Source organism: Homarus americanus, unplaced genomic scaffold (genome assembly GCF_018991925.1).
Source record: "Homarus americanus isolate GMGI-L3 unplaced genomic scaffold, GMGI_Hamer_2.0 scaffold38595, whole genome shotgun sequence".
In the NCBI taxonomy this organism is placed as follows: domain Eukaryota; kingdom Metazoa; phylum Arthropoda; class Malacostraca; order Decapoda; family Nephropidae; genus Homarus; species Homarus americanus.
The window spans coordinates 152501-172500 of NW_024726583.1; the positions used below are offsets into that span (position 1 = coordinate 152501).

A 20000-nucleotide genomic window follows, 5' to 3' on the forward strand; every position below is an offset into this window, starting at 1 on the left:
AGTATGGTAAGGTTAGGTTACGTTAGAGTAGGTTAGGTTAGGTTAACAGTAAGATTAGTTAGATTCGGTTAGTATGGTAAGGTTAGGTTACGTTAGAGTAGGTTTGGTTAGGTTAGGTTAGGTTAGGTTAGGTTAGAGTAGGTTAGGTTAATCTTAGAGATACAGTAGCTGGAGGCAGATCTTCAGATGATCCAAACACTCAAATTACCTCACACCTCGGTGGGGGAGGGACGAAAGGGGAGGAGGAGGAGGAGAAAGGGAGGAGGGAGAGGAAGGAGGAGAAAGGGGGAAGGAGGAGGGGAGGAGGAGGAGAAAGGAAGGAGGAAAGGAAGGAGGAGAAAGGAAGGAGCAGAAAGGATCATGTTAAGCACTGATGATCTTGTTTACTGTGTGTGTGTGTGTGTGTGTGTGTGTGTGTGTGTGTGTGTAGTTCAGTTAAAACAAGCGTTCATCAGTAGCATCGTCTCTCTCGCTTCCATCCATTTTTATCATGAATTGTTGCTATGACGGAAGCATATGAGAAAAGAGTTTAATTAACAGAGAGACAGAGAGAGTAATAGAAAGATAGATAGATAGTTAAAGATAAATAGATAGATCGATATAGATAAATAGAAAAATAAACAAATAACAATAAGAAAAATAGACAGACAGACAGATAAGAAAAACGAAAGATAAACAGTATGATAGACAGAAAAGCACCTAGACAGACAAACAGAGGTAGACAGCTTGAGCCGTCTTGTCGTCACATTTCCTGTTATTAATAAGTAGTTCAGTTTCTGCCCAGAGGTAATGACTCCCTTCTGTGTAAAATCGTTTGGGTTATTTTTGTCTCTCTCTCTCTCTCTCTCTCTCTCTCTCTCTCTCTCTCTCTCTCTCTCTCTCTCTCTTTGTTCTCTCTCTCTCTCTCTCTCTCTCTCTCTCTCTCTCTCTCTCTCTCTCTCTCTCTCTGTTCCTCTCTCTCTCTCTCTCTCTCTCTCTCTCTCTCTCTCTCTCCTCTATCTCTCTCTCTCTGTTCCTCTCTCTCTCTCTCTCTCTCTCTCTCTCTCTCTCTCTCTCTCTCTCTCTCTCTCTCTCTCTCTCTGTTCCTCTCTCTCTCTCTCTCTCTCTGTTCCCCTCTCTGTCCCTTCACCCCCTCTCTTCCTCTTCCTTCCATCATCATTAACCTTCTCTCACTCCCTCTCACCTCTTATCCCTCTCCCACATTATATCTCTACCTTACCTAGAGTAAATTTGCATATCTATACCTTACCTGAACACGCCTAGTCCCTACCTTAGCCTCATTACCATACCCACTTACCTATGCTGAACCAGTCCCTAATACTTCCTTGTTTCTGTCTTATCTAATACCATATGTGATGCCTCTTCATTTCAACCCTACGTACCACCCTTATCTTCCCCTTATCTAATACACTCTTCTACCATCCCCCTTTACATCTTGTTTCTGATGACTTACCTTACAGAATATGCTAATAACTACAGCATATACTTACTCTAAGGCCTAAAGTATATTCCTCTGTTATATAATCCCATCATACGTTCATATCACAATAGTATAATTCCTACCACTAGAATATACTCTCATCCATACAATTAACCCAAGTATATCTTAAACTATTCCATTATACCACAACAGTATATTCAGTATATTCTAACCACCACAGCATATTCTCACCCAAGTATATATATCCCTCTAAAACCACCGTATTATATTATTAAAGGATATATTTAATATAATGTGGTCGTATATTCAGCCTATTTTTCCCCTTTTACTTCCTTACGTCAGCATAACTCTACCTCGAAGATCCATTAAGGGAACCAGAGAGTGGAAACATTCAGTGGGACCTGGAGATTTGTTTTGATAGTGTCGTCTCCATAGTAACGAAAGACAACACAGCTGGTTCCTTCCTGCCTACTGCTGCTGTTCCTCTTGGTGGTAGTGGTGGTGGTGTTAAGAGGGGTGGTTGTGGTTGGTATGGGGGGGGGGGTGATGGTGGTGAGGGGTTATGGTAGTGGGGTAAGCTTGAGAGGGTGAAGTTGTTTACTATCCCTCTCGTTTGTTTATATGTATTAGTTTGTTTGTTTGTTTGATGGTTTACTAGTTTCTTAGGTTATGTGTTTGTTAGAAAGTGTTTGTTAATTTATTAGATGCCTGGTTAGTTAGATGACGTTAGTTGTTAGTTAGTAAATGGATCTATCTGTTGGTTTACATTGGAATGATGTTTGGTTTACAGTATGAATTGTGTGTATTATTATTGTGTGTGTGTGTGTGTATTTCTACGTGCATGTATATATTCAACACAATATGCCCCCCACCCGCTCCCACCCCCAAAAGGACTATTAGTTTTAGAAGGATACAATCGACTATCGTCTTTAATGAACTGGAAGTACTGCCTATCGTTCACTCCTTATAAGTTATCGTAAAAAAGTATAGTGATTTATATGTAATCGATAACGAGCTATTGATACAGGCGTCGTCCGGCCATGATGAAATATGCTCCACAAGCTATATTGATTTAGGATGCAATCTGGTCGAGAATGTGTCCATACAAATGAAAGTTCATTCGTTTTTTTTTTTTTTAAGAACCTGAATTCACTGAAGGATGATGAACGACCAATACACCTGTTCCTATGCCAGGTATAAATCTTCACCTGGTAATAATGCGATTGAATGGATGTATGTCTTGAGAGAAAAATGAGAGAGAGGTGAGAGAGACAGAGAGAGAGCTAAGGTTATTATTTTGGGAGAGGCGGTAATACCTCCTTTACTCTGTGTGTGTACAAGATGGTGAGGTATAAAGCAATAAATTACTCCTAAGAAAGAGTATATTCTGTAAAAAAAAAGAAAGAGATCTATTTATTCCTACAAAATACTCACCTGTGGCTGTACTGTTATATAACCTTGATCCTAAGGGAGGTCTATTCTGTAATTATTTTGAAATCTTTGTACTTATATTTTTAACTGTACCTGAACTGTAATTTACATTATTATTATTATTTTTTTTGCACCTCGGTACCTGGAGCTGTATCAATGATGACATAAACAGAAATGAAATGAATAATTTAACCATTCACTTTTGTCTTCCTCGTATGACTCGATGAAAACAAAAAATTAATAATGAAAAACAGGAAGAGAATAATACGTCGAAATGAATAATCCTAGCTGGATAATCAGTCAACAAGATGATAGTTTGAAGATCTTGGGGTGGGGGGGGTAGAGATATGCATACATTTAACATATCATCCTTAACTGGAGATAGGAGGACGCATTTAATTGCCCTCATGAGATAGACCCGAGAGGTAGATCAAGTCCCCAGAGATTCAAAGGTTAAATTTTCATCATTGATTCGTGAGTTGGGAGAACATGTCAAGCGAGGTACATGGAGACTACGACACACACATTGAAGGTTCCTGCTTCAAAATTTACGTCTTATCGGGGGTTCTAAAGGGCATATTTTTAACTTCCACATCACTGATACGTTCTCAAAGATTCATACGTAGCTGACGGGCATAAAGTATATTTTAGAGACTAGTTTTGAAGGAGTTGTACTTTATAGCCCTTCATTTCCTCATTCTTCTTGTTCTTCTTGTTATTCTTCTTCTACTCTCTCTTCCCTTCTCTTTCCTCTTCTCTTCCTCTCCCTTTTTTCCTCCGTTCTCTTCCCCTATTTCACTCTTTTTCTATTTCCTCTCCTCTTCTCCTCCCCCTTTCTCCCCCCTTCCTCTCTGTCCTCTCTCCCTCCTCTTCTCCTCGCTTCTCTTTCCCCTCTTTCCTTCTTCCCTTCCTCCCCCTCTCTCCCCTCTTCTTCTCTCCCCTCTTCCCCTCCTGCTCTCTCCCCTCTTTTCTTCTTCTTTAACTAGACAGACAGCGACAGAAAGATTACAACCAAAATGGCGGAGAATTTCCCACGAGACTCTACCAGTGGATTAGCAATACCTTCTCTTGTCTCCATAAGTATAGTGGGAATAAATATAACCCGTGACTCTTATGGGAAAACATATCTGAGAATCTAACTTGCCATCGGAAGGAAGAGGATTTGGACACAGACAGACAGACAGACAGACAGAAATACAGATAGAAAAGACAGACAGACAGAAAAGACAGACAGGCAGAAAAGACAGACAGACACAGACAGACAGACAGACACAGACAGACAAACATGAATTTTTTCTCATTATTCACTTTTACTTCTTGGTTATTCAATATGGGGAAGGTGTAGGTGACGGATTTCCACCTGGATAATACATAGGTTATGTTAGGTCTAAAAGTTTTAATCTATTATGGAAATGGTTGACATGTACGGCAGGTGTTTTTTTTTTACTGGGATTAGTCCACCCGGGCACAAGTCACTGACCCACATAAGGGCCTGGGGGGCTAAAATGTATTAATAATAGTAATTCATAATAAAAAAAAGAAAATAATAATATTAATAAAAATAATAATAATAATATTATTAATAATAATAATAAATAAAAATACAAAATAATGAACTAATAATAATAACAATAATAATAATAATAATGATAATAATAATAAATAATTACATACAAAAATGAAACAAAAAAAGATCAAGAGTGAGAAACAATATATGTATGTTGTGTTGTCAATAGTAAGAGAAACAATTGAGACCCTGCAATTGTGTGTAAATGAGACAGAAAGTCAGATCAGCAACCTGGAACTTGGTCACAATTTTTGTGATGCCATATGGCAGCAGGGTCTACCATTAGACAACACATTATGCTTCCAATATCTTCCCAGGCGGTAATACCTCCCTGTTTGGTAGCTGTCTACTACCTGTTATGTTGTGGTTTTATTTTTGTGATTAGATGGTTTAGTTTTTTGTGTTTTGTTTGTTTGTCTTTCTGTTTATGTTCTCTATCTTTTCTCTGTCTGTCTTTATATTTCTCTCTCTCTCTCTCTCTCTCTCTCTCTCTCTCTCTCTCTCTCTCTCTCTCTCTCTCATCCTCTCATATTCTCACCCCCATCATTCTATTCTCCCTCCATCATCCTCTACCTCCCCTCCATCATCCTCTACTCCCCCTCCACTCCATCATCTACCTCTCCTCCATCATCCTCTCCCTCCATCATCTTCCCTCCATCATCCTCCCCTCCATCATCCCCCTCTCATCATCCCTCCCCCTCCATCATCCTCCATCATCCTCATCATCCTTCCCTCCATCATCTTCCCATCATCCATCATCCTCTACCTCCATCATCCTCCATCATCCTCCCTCTCCATCATCCTCTACCTCCCCCTCCATCATCTTCCCCTCCATCATCCTCTATCTCACACGATAGGAACACGTCAATTAAGTCTTAATTATTAGACTAATTTTAATCAATTATCCTTTATTCCATTAAGTCCCAGGTGAGAGAGAGAGAGAGAGAGAGAGATGGAAGGGACAGGAGTAAGGTAGTGGAAGGCGGGAAAGATGGGAAAGAATAATAAAATAACCTAACCTAACCTAACCTAACCTCACAGTGCATTAACCACAAAGTAATAGAACACATTATCTTTTCCATCAATCCTGAGCACGAAAACTGGTGTCGCCTTCGTCGTTAACATGTGTATAACGCCTTGTGTACGGAACGATTATTACCCATTTAGTAATTACAAGAAATTATTCACTGACTATGAATGTTAATCTAACGTGAACTCATCAGGGGGGAATGAAGTGATGAATTATATTTGTTTTGTTTTCATCATTCACTACTTTTTTTTCTTCACATTTTCCATTTTTTTCTGTTATATATTTTTTGGTTATCTGGTAGTTTTTTGTATGTACTTTTTAATCTACTTTCTCCAGTGATACTTTCTTTTTTTCTTTCCTTGTTTTGTTTTACCTCGTGTTTTTTATTCAAATTTTTTCTTAACTTTACGGTTGAGGATGTGAAGGCCTAGTATGTAGTGTACCGTATCTATAGGCCTACAGTCTCTTAACGGGGTCGTGAGGCGTATCGGACACAATTATACTTTTTCACTGACACGAAAGAATTATTTATACTTGAGAATTAGTAAATTATAACCTGGGAAATAGTAGTAGAATTTTGACGTCACGGGTGAATTATGAAATGATACAATAAGAAATTTGGTTTATCCACATGAGAATTTTTAAGCCTGGAGGATTAGAAGAGAATTTCTCCACCTCACGAAGGGAATTAAGTCAATGAATTTGTTTAGGCCTTCTAATAACTCTCGAGAATTATCTTATAGTCTTCACGCGGGTTACACAATGATCCACTGTCTGAAGTATTATGAGAGATAAAACAAAAAAATACAAAATCGTCATTTCATGGCTGTTCAGGCTTATCTCTGGGTTGATAAGCGTTATCTCTAAACAGTGAGAGACTCCTTCTCTCCACTCACCCATAGGTACCAGATAAAACCAATGATAGGGAGTTACTATCGTGAGAACAACTGACAACAACACACTACACCTCACCGAAGGAAATTTAAGAATCTCTCGAAATAAAAACACAACCTCGATTTTTTTTCTCTTCAAGACGTTACTAGTTAAGGTAAAGTTTCTCAAGAGATTTATGCCGTTAGTTTTACAGATCATTGTTGTCTCGTAGCTTTGGGTGGGATAGTTCTGGTGTGTCTAGCTTGGGAGGGTTAAGGAACGGGGTTTTGAGTGTTTGATAAGACAGCGTAAGAATCTATCGTAAATAACAGCTGGTATGAAGATGAGTATTGTTTGTTATCAGTCGTAGTTTTAAGATAAAAAAAAACTCCCAAACTAAACTCGGCAACTGTTTAATCGAGCCGAAACGTATCTTAAGTTTGTATTGACCTTTACTGGTGTAAACTATAGCTTAAACTATGGCTTAATCTAACTTAAACTTAACTAACCTAACAAACTCTACTCTAGCCTAATTATAACCCAATCGTAACCTAATCTAAACATACCCTAATCTAACCTAACCTTCTGACCTAACTTGACCTACCATACCATAACCTAACCTAACCTAATCTAAGTATAACCTAACTATAACCAGACATTATCAGTTGTGAGGGTTTAAAAGAGAAGGGGTGGGGGTGCAGGAAGGGTTAATATGAGAGGGTGGTTTTAGAAAGTGTCAAGGAGGTGAGATTGGTGGTAGGCGTGTATGTGCGTGTGTGTTGTACGAGAGGGAAAGACAAGATGGGAGGGAAGAGAAGGTAAGGAGCGTAAATACAGGTTAAAGAGAGATGTGTGATATGTTTTGCCAAAGCCTAAAATAAGAGAAATGATATACCCTTGTTAACCCCCGACGAATATAGAGCAAAAAAATAAAAAAATAACAAAAATAAAAGTTTTTTGAGGGGTAACTACTGGATCAGAGGAACGCCGTTGTCTTTGTCGGAGTCCAACTTCTAGCGACCCGACACTTTGTAAACAATGAATGACTCTCAACACGCAACGTAGGATTAGTTTTTCTTGTTTTTTTAATGTTTTTTTTTTGTTAGACTCACACGAAGCTTCATATCTCAACGCTTATTATTATTCCCAGTACGTCGTCGGATTAGATGTTTTTGAAATTATTTTATATATTTTTTTTACCCAATTGTGTCTTGCCTTCCTCTCTCGTCCAAGTCCCCCAGATCCATGTTTTTTAACACGTCCCTCATGACAGACTCTCATGAATCCCTTGGTATTAATAGCCATTTCCCCCTCGCTATCATGTCCCGGGTACAGATTTGGTGATTTGGGTGAATTGATTGGATTTTTTGGTGGTTGAAATGAGGAAAGGGATTTTAGTTAACCTGTAAATCTCTTCTCTCATAAGGTTGGTTGGTTGTACACTGTGAAGGTATATGTAAACTATTCACTTATTAGGATACTTAATCACAGGAGCCACAGTAATTATATACCTGAACCTACCTGTACACTTTATCATATCTATAGTTAATTAAGAAACGGGAGTCACACTATATATATTCAGTACCTTCATCTACACCTGTATCACATATTGAAGTCATTATTATTCCTACACTGGAAGTCACAATACCTGTCCATCATGCGAGAGACTGTACGGATCAAGGGTGAACTCTCTGACTCCGACTGTGGTTTCGGGGGAGTTTTTCTGTTCATTTATTTATTGTTGAAGGATATTGTAGACTTTTGTGAGATTTGGCCAACTTGTTCGTCCTCAAAGATTTCTTATAATCGTGAAAATATATAAAATGTTTAAATATATGCAATGACTTTATATTATTCACAATCCGCTTGTTATATTTATACTCGGGAAAAGTTTTATCTTCATTCTTTATATACAGGGTGTCCCATACATTTCCATACATAGGAAAAATAAATTTTATATGAAAATCCATTTTTATTTATATAATATGCTCTACATGACTACCATTCTGTTGAAAACACTCTTCAATGCGTGTCCTCCACTGCTGAAGAACACGTTCAAGCACAGCTGGAGTTATGCTTGTAATGGCGTTGGTGATACGTTGTATGGAAACCTATGGGACACCCTGTATATATATATATATATATATACTGAGAACCACAAGGAAAGAAGAAAACACGAAGTTCCCAAGCGCTTTCTTGTAATTCGTGTTTTCTTCTTTCCTTGTGGTTATCAGCACATACCTAGATCACGCGCACCTACAGTGATTTACTTATATATATATATATATATATATATATATATATATATATATATATATATATATATATATATATATATATATCGGTGATCCACTTAGGTGATATAGTGATGTATATCCTGTATATGTATAATGATGAAATTATATTTTATTGTGGTGCAAAAGAAAATATATATTGTTACATATTGTATATGTACAGTACATGTTTGTTAAAGGAGTACAGTATAGGGGGGTGCTGGTGGTAGTGTGGTACCGCTCTTGCCTTCGCAAGCGAGATGTCACGGGTTCGATTCCCGGGCCGGTGGAAGTTGTTTGGACATACTTCCTAGCCCCCATTAGTCCCTGTTCACCTAGCAGTACAGTAGGTACCTGGTGTAAGCCGAAAGTTGCGAATTCGTATTCAGGGACAAGTTGTTGGAGCTTCCAATAACTTGATGACATAAACCATTGGCTCTTCAGGCTTCTACGCCCTTGACTCTTCAGGCTTCTACGCCCTTAACTCATGAGACATAAAGGCAAGCATGAACTTAGCATGCTTCCCTGTTGGGCGCTGTAAACGCTTCTGCGCTTCACCTTACACAAGGATGTAGGGGAGTGCCCAATAAAAAAAAAAAGAAGTATAGTATAGGTCGTTAATTCCACTTAATGGATGTTACTATCAGCTTGAGATCATAAGCCTTATCTACCAGACCGTTGTGCCTGACACAGCAGATAGGCCTCTATAATGTGACGTCACTTTTGAGAAGTCATGTTAACTGTTCTGGTATTTTACTCGTATTTGTTCTTGTGCACACACACACACACACACACACACTATATATATATATATATATATATATATATATATATATATATATATATATATATATATATATATATATATATATAGTGTGTGTGTGTGTATATATATATTGAGAAATACATATAAAGAGAGAGAGAGAGAGAGAGAGAGATACACCCACCGAGCCAGACACGAAACCAACTATTGATTACCTGCCAATGGCTAAAATTCGACACAGGCGTCTGGCGTATCACTCCCTGTACTGACGTGCCACACGCCTCCGCCAGCCTCCAACCTCACACACCACAGGAAAAAAATACCAATATCATAAACTAGTCTCCAGGTCGAGAAATTTGAAAATCCACAAATTTGACACCGAAAAAAAACGATTTTTATTTATTTTTTATCTATACACATAAAATTCTTGTCTCGGATTCTTTAAATAAAATATACCAGAATTTATATGGTATACTCGTATACTATATATATATATATATATATATATATATATATATATATATATTTAAACATTATTTCTCACTATTTCTTCTGACTATTAAACTCGCCTTTCAGTTGTGATAACAATTACTACACGTGACACAAACACACTAGTATTTAGAACAAGAAATAAAGGTTGAAATTTTAATCCTAGATTCTTACGTTCTCTTCATTTATACTTTCACTGTCGTTTATTCATGTTTAATTTAGTTATTCATATATATGTTTACGTATTCATATCGATATTTACTTTGTAATATTTATGTTTATTTAGTCATGTATAACCTGTCTTATTTGGGGGTATTTTTAGTTATTGTGGAGTTTGTTTATTTTTTGTTATTTATACTTGTTCATTTTCTCTGACTTGAACGAGAGTGAAGAGCAGGAATGAACATTATGAAGGGTAGTGAACGTTCGTAAGTGTGTTTATGTCTGTATGTCTCAGTCTGTGTGTACGTATTTGGATATATGTAGGTTTTTCCTTTGTGTGTGTGTCGATGTGCGTGTGTTTTAACGTACATGTAAGATCCGTTCTTGTATGTATATGTGTGTGTGTGTGTGGGGGGGGGGATATTGGTAGTCATGATGGTGGTAGTTGGGTGTTAGTAGTGGGTGTATTGTGATAGTTGTGGTGGTAGTCGGGTGTTGGTAGTGGGTGTATTGTGATAGTTGTGGTGGTAGTTGGGTGTTGGTAGTGGGTGTATTGTGATAGTTGTGGTGGTAGTCGGGTGTTGGTAGTGGGTGTATTGTGATAGTTGTGGTAGTAGTTGGGTGTTGGTAGTGGGTGTATTGTGATAGTTGTGGTAGTAGTCGGGTGTTGGTAGTGGGTGTATTGTGATAGTTGTGGTGGTAGTTGGGTGTTGGTAGTGGGTGTATTGTGTGGTAGTGGGTGTGTGATAGTTGTGGTGGTAGTTGGGTGTTGGTAGTGGGTGTATTGTGATAGTTGTGGTAGTAGTTGGGTGTTGGTAGTGGGTGTATTGTGATAGTTGTGGTAGGTAGTCGGGTGTTGGTAGTGGGTGTATTGTGATAGTTGTGGTGGTAGTTGGGTGTTGGTAGTGGGTGTATTGTGATAGTTGTGGTGGTAGTCGGGTGTTGGTAGTGGGTGTATTGTGATAGTTGTGGTAGTAGTTGGGTGTTGGTAGTGGGTGTATTGTGATAGTTGTGGTAGTAGTCGGGTGTTGGTAGTGGGTGTATTGTGATAGTTGTGGTGGTAGAAATTGCACTGTGGTTGATGGCTGTGGCAATGGTAGAAATTGTGGTGAAGGTAGTAGTTGTGGTGATAGGTTCATGGCTGTCATGTCCGTGTCTAATGGTGGTAGTAGGTGGTCCGTGTCTGTCCGTGGCTCTGGTGTGCGTGTCTACAGTGTTGCCAGCAGCTGAGTCCAAAAGACGATACACGTTATCCTAGGAATAATACACAGAAAATTGGGTCTTTCTCTGTCTGTCTGTGTGTCTGTCTGTCTGTCTGACTCTCTATCTCTCTCTCTCACTCAATTTACTTCCATTAGCCTCATCCTTACTTAATTCTCATTTTTCTCTCAATTCACTCCCCCCTCTCACTCTCCTTCAATTTATCCCCGCCATTCTCTCTCTCTCTCTCTCTCTCTCTCTCTCTCTCTCTCTCTCTCTCTCTCTCTCTCTCTCTCTCTCTCTCACAATTTACTCCCCTACCTCTTTTCCTAATTTGTTTTTAACGAGTTAGTAATTAGGTCTTTTATCATCAGAGACGATAATTAAGTGATTAATACTCTCATAGTCTTTTTAATGAAGAAGACTGTTATAGTGAATTATATGAAGGTCAGTGAAGGCTCTGATAGGTGGATGTATAATGGGTTTAATTTTCAAGGTTAGGTTAAGGTAACAACAACATCAACAAAAACAACAACAACAACAACAACATCAACAACATTAACATCAATACTACTACTACTACTACTAATAATAATAATAATAATAATAATAATAATAATAATAACATCATAATAACACTAATAATATAATAATAATAATAATAATAATTCTCTTCAATCCACACTTTTCTTCATTACAGGGAAAAACAACATTATTTCTTAATTTTTCATATTTTTTGCATTTTTTTTTGCTTACGATAATCAATGGAATTTTCACAATAGGTGCCTATAATAAAACAACATTGTCATGCTCTTAGAATATATTAGCCATTGAGGTTCTGCTTACAGTGATTCGTGTCTTTTTTTTCCATTATTGAAATCGGATATGACATAAAAATATAATTTATCGGATTGAAAATGTGTTAAATTATTTTTTTTTTTTTTCTGTGATGTTAAATTTGTTTACTTGTATTAAATCATAGAGAATAGATATATACATAGGGAGAGAGAGAGAGAGAGAGAGAGAGAGAGAGAGAGAGAGAGATAATTGTTCAGGGAATTATGTGAGGCAGCTACACTCTCCCTCATTCACAGGGAGAGTGAGAGAGCGTGTTCACTAAATACTTGATGAACTTGCTTGAACAGTGGCGTTTGGTGAGAGAGAGAGAGAGAGAGAGAGAGAGACAGGAAACAGCAGCACAATATTACTTTGAAATTCTTAAGTGATAAGTCATCTTGTAGAAAGTTTTCTGATTGGATAAATGAATTTCAGGAGGCTGGTGATGTCTCTTACTGACTGTTCTGATAAGATCCAAGAATTAACTAAATCAATGACATCATTATAATAGAGCTTCCTGATTGGATTGATCTAACCCGAGAATGACAAAATCCATGACGTCCCCTAAATGGAGCGTTTGTGATAGGTTCCTAAAATGAAGAAATCCCTAACGCATTAGATTCTAAGCCCGTTGATTGGCTTGACAAATGTAAACAACACCCTCATTGGCTTACATCTTCTCCAGATAACAATAGGGAAGAAAAATACAAACAAAAACAAAACAATAAATGAAATAAAATGAAAACACCTAAACAAAAAAAAAAGAGCGAAAGGTGAAGAAAACTACTGATTATTTAGACATATATAAGAATAAAATCAATCATGAAATAGGGAGGTAGATGAATGAGTAGAATAAATTGATAATCATTACGATGTCAGGTAAGAATAATTAAGGTAGGAGATAGGTAAGGTAGAGACTAATCAATTATGGATTAGAATTATTAAATGGACAGGTGAGAAGTATCCGAGAGATAGGGAGAAATACTGTGACAGAAATAGTGAGAAATTATTTATGTGACAAGAATTATGAGACAGACAGGAGTTATGTAACGAAAAGAGAAATGCTAGACAGATAACAGTATTAATTATCATAGACAGGTATATACAGTACATATGTAGACAATTAAACAGATAGACATAAATTATTCGACAGACGGAAGTAGATAATTAATAGACAGGCAAAAATCAGATAACAAGGATAACAAGCCTACATCAATTATCCAACAGACAGAAGTAGATAATTTTTAGACAGGCAAAAATCAGATAACAAGGATAACATTCCAAAATCAATCCAACAGACGAGCTAACGTAAACTGAATACACATTAATTCAGATTTAGTGGACAGTCACGGATACTCTGACGGCCATAAATAATTCAACAGACATACATAATTTATCTGACGGGCAGAACTCATTTAACAGACAGGCATAAACTGTTTAAAAGGAGGGGAGAAATGGATTGAGGGACAGGTGGACAGGTAGACAGGTTGAGATTGACTCATTAAACGTGCTGAAGGTAATCTCTCGCACCTGTAATTTTATTCTTGTATACCAGGTGGACGTAATGCAGTCAGATTTTTTTTTTAAGATTCTTGAGTAGAATGAACTTGTACTCAGAGGGCTAAATTATCGTACTCAAGGGGTTAAGTCACTTTACTCAAGGGTGTAAAGCATCGTACTCAGAGGGTAAAATCCTCGTACTCAAGAAGTTAAATCATCGTACACAAGGGGTTGACTCATCATACTCAAGAGGTTAAAGTATCGTACTCAGGGGGTTAAGTCACCTTACTCAAGGGGTTAAAGCCTATTTGACGGATAAAAACTGATAAAAATGTAAACTTACTTAAAAATTTCCATCTCTCTCTTGACAGAAATTTAGACATTTCGGAATTGACAGAAAGTGGATTCGATTTTGATATTTCTTTTCTTATTGACAGAAAATGGAATATTCTTTGAAACATGCATCTCCCTCCAGCCTGAAAACCGGATCCCTTCTGTAACTGACATCTATGTTTTTTTCGACACAAACCTGAATTTATATTGAAATTTTTATCGCTTGTTGAAAAAAACAAAAAACAAATCCGTTTTGATATTTACGTGAATTTAGTGACAGGAAATTGAACTTGCTTTGAAATATACATCTCTCTTGTGACAGAAAATCGAACCTGCCTCGGAAATTGATATATTTCTATCGTTCCATGTAAAAAAAAAAAAAACCGACATAATCACCGTACTAAATGTTCATAAGTTCCATCTATTTAATGCAAGCAACACTGTGTATAAATATCATACCTGTTTTTCATGAGTTTTGCTACAGGTGATGAAGACCAATAATGCAGTGTTTCCAGGAGACACCAATGGGATTAGGAAATGCTTATATGTCTATTAAATCTTTGACGACATATTGTGCGGGTGTGTTTGTGTGCTCATACCTACATTACATAGCCCAAGAATCATGACCAGCATCATGCCGGTAGCCACACACAATCTCCCGAGTGACTGAGACGCCTGGCAGGATAATGGAGTCTGGTGAATTTTTTTTTTCTCTGTCCAGTTTTTTTTTGACGGGTATCGAGGACCAGGTCGAAAAATGGTTTATTATTGATGATTGGTCGTGGTAGTTGTGACACGCGCCTCGCAGGGTGTGTCAGCTTGTTGTTATGATTTTTACTGAAACTTGGTCCCCTGGGCGTGGGGTCGATGATAGAGTGGCAGTAGCCCTGAGCTGAGCTGGGACGGGGATGATATATACAGTGTATACTATATATATATTTCAACCCATCCTTAAGCCACAACACTGCTGTTATCACTATCTATATCATCGTCATTACCATTACCATAATCTTTATCGACTTATATCCACACCATCTTAGCCACCATCACCCACCATCATTCACCATCCCCCACCACCACCCACCATCACCCACCACTACCCACCATCACCCACCACCACCATCACCCCCCATCACCCACCACCATCGCTCACCATCACCCACACCATCACTCACCATCACCCACCATCACCCACCACCATCACCCACCATCACCCACCACCACCATCACCCACCACTATCACCCGCCATCACCCACCACCATCACCCACCATCACCCACCACCACCATCACCCCCCATCACCCACCACCATCGCTCACCATCACCCACTACCATCACTCACCATCACCCACCATCACCCACCACCATCACCCACCATCACCCACCACCACCATCACCACCACTATCACCTGCCATCACCTACCATCACCCACCACCACCATCACCCACCATCACCCACCATCACCCACCACCACCATCACCCACCACTATCACCCGCCATCACCCACAAATAGCCAAACCCTAAATGTAATTATCGAGTTGAAATCCTGATTCAATTTAGGATCTTAATCTCTACAAATAGAATACAAATATAAAGTTATTTCCCGGTGTTTGTATAATCCACTCGTGTACCTGTGTGTTGTGTTGTATTAAATTGTGTGTCTGGTGATCTAATTTATTCAGAATCAACGTCAGATTAACTCTTAATTGACGGCTCATTTACATATGCTCTCCAAAAAATCGTGGGACTTGTTTGACATTTAGAGAAAAACAAAAATTAATTGTTATGAGTTCTTGTTTAATGTGATGTAAGGTGATGTGTAATAGACTTCATATTTCAATTATTTAACATATATTTCATTACGTTTATTCCATGTATAATAATAATAAATCGCTTAAAAATAATATTACTATAACCATTAAATCGACTTTTTTCTTGTTTTCTTTTTTCTCCCAGGACGAACGTGAGAGCACCAGGCACCAGGAGGATCTCAGGGCTCACGCACATACGGGTGTTGTCTTGTAGCGTGTCGGTGGGAACGTCGCCTCTATGTGATCTGTTGCTTAGCTGTCACTTAAAAAAAAAATATTAGGAAAGTACAGGGTATTTTAGTATTTAAGGATATTGCTCTACTGGGAAAAAAAACACCCAAGACCACAGGGAAGACTGAAACAATACTTCATTAAAATTAGTTCAAAATGATGATGAGCTTGCCTGTGACGTCACTTGCGGGGGGAGCGGTGCCATCCCCATTGACCAATCACGGCCACGATCTTGCGTCTCCACCACCCAATCACAGCCATCGTTTTGACTACGCTCCGCAGACGTCGCCTACCACAACGTTTATAAGGTAAGCGAACTATGACAATGACATGCTAATCACGAGAGAGAGAGAGAGTATATCCAGTGTTAAATATATACTATATACCGTGTGGTTCATATGCTTATCAACAAGTAGTTGAGATAAGACGGTGATATCAGTTCACAGTTTTTGTATATGCTTATCAGTGTGTAAATTGTGTTCTTATGGGAAGTCATTGGGTGTGTATGTCCCGTCTGTGTGTTTGTCCGTCAGTGTGGATGTGTTTTCGTTTGTGTTTGTCCGTTCATGTGTGTGTGTGTGTGTGTGTGTGTGTGTGTGTGTGTGTGTGTGTGTGTGTGTTATGGGTGACCCTAATCCTCTGTAGTCATCTTGTTTACACCTGAATATTTACAAGTCCGTCGGATTTTTTTTTTAAGTTCTTGGCTTCTTGTTCAAGCTGTTTATCAAAAACAATTTAAAACTCTTAAATAGAGGATTCGAACGAGGGACTACTTGACTACTAATTGAGTTATATAACCACTACTCCACCCTGAGTGTTAGTGTGTGTGTCATATTGAACGCCACCTCTACCAGAACACAAGCGAATGTTCGTCTGGCGTACTGTAGTTCCCATAGCATAGGCGAACGGGGTATGAGGTCCTGCGATACTGATAGCTCGCGGTGGCGTAAGTATTCCAGTACTGGCTCTAGCCGTATATAGATTCTGCACTGGCGCTGTTGACTGCCCGCGCTGGCATAGCTAATAATATAAACCTGCACCGGCGTTGTTGACTGCTCGTGCTGGCCTAGCTATTACCGCACTGGAATAACTCAGTTATAGTTGGTGAACCTTAACTTTGATATAAGGAGTGTGAAGGTCCCAAGACAGAGGAGGCGTTCCATCTCATCACTACTGCAGGAGGCGGTGACGGGGAAGTTACATGAATAATACAAAATACATTTTATCTGAAGACATTTACATGATGGCCAAGTACTGTATCTTAGTCTAAACTCTGTGAAGATGGGCACTGTATTCCTGTTGACCGTGGTACGTTATTTTGGTGACAGCGGTACGTTATCTTGGTGACAGCGGTACGTTATCTTGGTGACAGCGGTACGTTATCTTGGTGACAGCGGTACGTTATCTTGGTGACAGCGGTACGTTATCTTGGTGACAGCGGTACGTTATCTTGGTGACAGCGGTACGTTATCTTGTTGACAGCGGTACGTTATCTTGGTGACAGCGGCACGTTATCTTGTGACAGCGGGTTATCTTGTTGACAGGCGTTATCTTGGTGACAGCGGTACGTTATCTTGGTGACAGCGGTACGTTATCTTGGTGACAGCGGTACGTTATCTTGGTGACAGCGGTACGTTATCTTGTTGACAGCGGTACGTTATCTTGGTGACAGCGGTACGTTATCTTGGTGACAGCGGCACGTTATTTTGGTGACAGCGGTACGTTATCTTGGTGACAGCGGTACGTTATCTTGGTGACAGCGGTACGTTAGTTATCCCGGTGACAATAATCTATTATCCTGGTGACAACAGAGGCTGTACACGACACTCCTTCACTTACCCCGTGTTTGAGGAATGTTCAGACGCCTCCCTGCCAGTGTGGCTCCAGGCTCGTGTCTCACCCCTCCCCAGCAACGACTGTCCCTTTCTGTCTCTGGCTGACTGGTTGATTGATTGACTGGCTAACTAACTGACTGACTGGTTGACTGACTAACTGACTGGGTAACTGATTGGCTAACTGACTCACTGATTGCTTGGTTGGCCAACATAAAATCCACTGATTAATTTGAAAGAATTTGTACTTGACGGACTTACTTTATCCTGGGGAGACTATGAATTGTTTGTTTTGTTTTGTTTTGTCTATCTCTCATGTTGCTTTGTTTACATCTCATGTTTTGTTTACCTCCCATGTTGTTTTAAGCAAGAGAGTAAAGTTGGGAGAACACCGCCGAGGGTTGTGTGTGTGTGTGTGTGTGTGTGTGTGTGTGTGTGTGTGGGTGTGGGTGTGTGTGTGTGTGTGTGTGTGTGTGTGTGTGGGTGTGGGTGTGTGCGTGTGTGTGGGTGTGGGTGTGTGTGGGTGTGGGTGTGTGGGTGTGGGTGTGTGTGTGGTGTGTGTGTGTGTGTGTGTGTGTGTGTGTGTGTGGGTGTGTGTGTGTGTGTGTGGTGTGTTTGTGTTTAAGTATCTTCGGGTGACACCCACTAATTTGTTTACCCTCGAGCTGGTGACAACGTTAATCATGCACAACCTCAAGTGCTTTCTCCTGCTCCGTCGACTACCTGCTAGTGTTCCTCGTCTTCCTCCTCCTTCTCTTCGTCCTCCTTCCTCTTCTCACACCCTCTTCAAATTCACTTGTTTTCGTAAGGCCCCTTTCACACTATGCGGTTTCTCGCCACATCTAGATACGGTGCGGTGCCGGACATAGCAGTCGACTGATAGTTCTAATGTACAGTCAGCCACAAAAGTCCTGTCGGCTCTCCTGCTGTTCCACGAGCCCAAGATTTAATCAAGTGAAACCAAAGCAGTAAACACTAATGGAATTTTCTGTCCATAAATGCTTCGGATTCACGATTCAGAATCTCGGGGTTCATAGTTCAGGAAGAGAGGCAACAGGACTTTTGTGGGTGACTGTACCTCTTCACACTATGCGGTTGCGGCGAATTCGCCGGTCCGACGCCGGATTGCATATGCGGCGTCCCACTGGACTTGTCCGGTACCGTGTTCACTGCTCACTGCAAACTGTAGACAAGAGTCCAAAGTTGGGTCGCTGTACGCGGCAGCCGGACGAATGTACAGCAGAAAACCGTGGTGTCTCCGGTGCGGCGACCGCATCTAGGTGCGGTGACTGTATCTCGGTGCGGCGAACAATCGCATAGAGTGAAATAGGCCAAAGGGTGTTTATGTTGTGGTCATGAAAGTTGTTTTTAAGGGCGGTTTTTTTACACTGAATCTGTTCTGTGTTTTGTTTTTCTACAGTTTTATGATATAACTCTCTCTCTCTCTCTCTCTCTCTCTCTCTCTCTCTCTCTCTCTCTCTCTCTCTCTCTCTCTCTCTCTCTCTGGACACAAACACAGTATCACCCTCACGATCCAGTGTTCACCACCGTCACTCACAACACTGAACATAATACGCAAATACAGCTTTACTTACACGAGAATACAAGATTAGTCCCTCCTGTATTATACTTACTGTAATTACTCACCTAAAATGCTATTATAATAACCAGCTTACCTGTTATTACCTGAAGATCAATAGTAATTAAAGTTCTGTAATTAGGTAATTAAATACCTGCCTTTGATCTAGATTACTGAAGTATCTTAGGTTGAATACACATAGCTTTTGTTGGTGAGGATAAGGTGAAAAGATTATTAGGAGATAAGTTTGTTTCGGGTGGGTGTGGGTGTGTGTGTGTGTGTGTGTGTGTGTGTGTGTGTGTGTGTGTGTGTGTGTGTGTGTGTGTGTGTGTGTGTGTGTGTGTGTGTGTGTGTGTGTGTGTGTGTGTGTGTGTGTGGGTGGGTGGGTGTGTGTGTGTGTGTGTGTGTGTGTGTGTGTGTGTGTGTGTGTGTGTGTGTGTGTGTGTGTGTGTGTGTGTGTGTGTGTGTGTGTGTGTGTGTGTGTGTGTGTGTGTGTGTGTGTGTGTGTGACTATCTTTTTCTTTATAATTGTTCTCTCTCTCTCTCTCTCTCTCTCTCTCTCTCTCTCTCTCTCTCTCTCTCTCTCTCTTCTTCTTTTCTCCCCGTCTCTCTCTCTCTCTCTCTCTCTCTCTCTCTCTCTCTCTCTC

The 20000-nt window shown here is 39.6% G+C and overlaps 1 long non-coding RNA gene across 1 annotated transcript in view; it reads left to right on the forward strand.

Moving 5' to 3' along the window:
* LOC121865660 overlaps positions 1 to 20000 on the forward strand; it is a 102169-nt gene that overhangs the window by 41631 nt on the left and 40538 nt on the right. The window contains exon 2 of the long non-coding RNA XR_006088786.1: positions 15857 to 16250. This is a non-coding gene — a long non-coding RNA (uncharacterized LOC121865660). The remainder of the gene's footprint in view (positions 1 to 15856; positions 16251 to 20000) is intronic.